The sequence below is a fragment of the Macaca nemestrina genome, chromosome 12, assembly GCF_043159975.1.
Source record: "Macaca nemestrina isolate mMacNem1 chromosome 12, mMacNem.hap1, whole genome shotgun sequence".
Taxonomy (NCBI): Eukaryota; Metazoa; Chordata; class Mammalia; order Primates; family Cercopithecidae; genus Macaca; species Macaca nemestrina.
In genome coordinates, this window is record NC_092136.1 from 96,764,591 (window position 1) to 96,767,123 (window position 2,533).

The window sequence follows — 2,533 nt, forward strand, 5'->3', positions numbered from 1 at the left end:
AAAGAACATTTCACGTAAATTTCACAGCTGCTTATAAAATGGTACTTGCAAGATTGACCTATATAAAGAAATAAGAGTCTCATCAAAAGAGATGGTAAATTATAAATATATAATATATCACAATGTTAAAATCTTCAGTGCAAATCAATAAAGATAACAATCTTTGGCAAGGAAAGTATTTAGCTTTACATATTTACTGTAAATTAACATATTAATTCAATAAGAAATACATTTAAACTTGTCCTGCCACAGAATTATTTTGTGGAGGGGGAAAAAAAAAGATGTACTTTTTGAATATGTGTACATCAAAACAAAAAGTTAACTTTTACTTTTTCCTTTATTGGCAACTTTTGATGCATTTCTTGGTTTTGGTTCCCAGAGGGCATTTTTTACAAATCTTGAAGCTGCACCTCTGTCCAGCTTGCCAGCCTTTTTCTTGTCTGTTATTTCCTTGACTCTGTTCATATATACTCTGATTCTTTCTAATTCCTGTTTTACTGGATGTTCCTTAGGATTAACTCCTTGAGTTGCCAAATAAACCCAAAACATTGAATTTAATGTGTATGCAGAAACCAAATCCACTTTTGCTTGTTCAAGTGGGTCCAACTTCTGCAACAACTCATTTCTAGAAACAGACATCATGGTCTTCAGCGTCTCATCCACAGCACCAATGGAATTCTCAAACGCTGACAAATACTCATGAATTTCTACTGGATAGTCTTCATTAATTTCTTCACCTGCCATTATGGCTGACTCAGGGCCTTCGACTACAGTCTCCCGGAAAGCGGTCGGGCCAATTAATTAATTTTTTTATTATACTTTATGTTCTAGGGTACATGTGCACAACATGCAGGTTTGTTACATATGTATACATGTGCCATGTTGGTGTGCTGCACCCATTAACTCGTCATTTACATTAGGTATATCTCCTAATGCTATCCTTCCCCACTCCCCTCACCCCACAATAGGCTCCGTTGTGTGATGTTCCCCTTCCTGTGTCCAAGTGATCTCATTGTTCAATTCCCACCTATGAGTGAGAACATGCAGTGTTTGGTTTTCTATTCTTGTGATAGTCTGCTAAGAATGATGGTTTCCAGCTGCATCCATGTCTTACTTTTTAATTTAAAGGATATCTGTGTGTGCATAACTGTCAGGTGTATGGCTACTTCTAATAATATATTCTCTCTTTCCCACTTATCATTTACTTATGAGAAATAATTTGATATCTTAAACAGGGGTATTTTTAAGAGATGATATTTCTTTTTGGTCACATTGGTCAAAAGTAAGGATAGCAGAGAATCAATTCAGTAACCACTGAGTAAGCCACATGTGCAGGCCTGGCTGCCATTTCATTCCTGGTCCCCTGACCTCAACGGAAAAGATGGAGAGTCTTGAGAGTCTCATAGTCTCTCTTTTTCTCCAGGACAAGGAAGGAGAGAAAATCGTTTATATTAGGAGGTTTCATGATGATGCAGAAAGATTTTAGTACAAAATATAAATTAAAAACTCAATCCTCTCAATTCAATTTAGTTCAGTTTAATTAATTTCCACACTACCAATATTTTCTCATCAATTGCTCTGTGCCAGGGACTGTCCTAAATACTGTGACTAGAGATAAAATAGCAATAGTTTATGCCTTCATGGAGTTTTCATTCTAACAGGGAAGGTAGCAGTTACTTACAAGTGTAGTGCCATGTAATAAACATTCTTTTGAGAAGATGCTCTGGTAGAGTCTCATTTTACCTAGTTATTGTTGCTAATTGGGTGAAAAGTTGTATGTTAAATTTCTAGCTGTTAATAAGTATATATGTAGTCAACTTTTTAGTGTAATTAGCTAACAATATCACCCAATCTTCTATAATAATCAGTGATGGCAACCACGAGAATATTTGGAGAAAAGATAACCTCCTAGAACTGCCACATAAATAAGTCCGCATCTATATTCTGTTTCTTCTCTCATGAAAGGTGTTTTAAAAATATCTGCATTCAATATAAATAAAAATATTTTATCAGTACAGTTTTAATAATAGTGTGTTGCTTTTCATATTCTGGGAGTAACTTAGGATCTAACCAAATTTATTGGATAATTACTCCTCAGTAATAGCAACTATATTGACTATGCCCAAATCAAATAATCCTGGAAACTCTTTCAGTGATCTATGAGTGTGTTTTGAAGACCCTAACTTTTCTATCCCAGAGGAACCAAATGAAACTTCTTTTATGATAAAATAATTGATAACTTCTGCTATCAAAAGTTTTAGGACAAACTAACTTTTCTGTATATTATGAAGAAAATGGGTTTTTACCAAAGATGTTACAATATTTGAGTCAATAGAAAGCTGTTTTCTTAGTATAGTCTACTGTATATCTAGGCAATAATGAAACTCATCTCCACTCTAATACAGCACTATGGTAGCCTTCTAAATGGTGAAAATTACAAGTCATCTTTATGTATATTTATAGGAACCTTTGTTACCTATTCAACTGTCATCTGAAATGTCAATTTTATTACATATGTGACTGTTATCTGAAA

At 34.1% G+C, this 2,533-nt stretch overlaps 1 pseudogene; it reads right to left on the minus strand.

The window, feature by feature from the left end:
• Positions 1-285: 285 nt before the first annotated feature.
• Positions 286-788, minus strand: LOC139357367 (nuclear nucleic acid-binding protein C1D pseudogene; annotated as a pseudogene).
• Between the last annotated feature and the right edge of the window lie 1,745 nt (positions 789-2,533).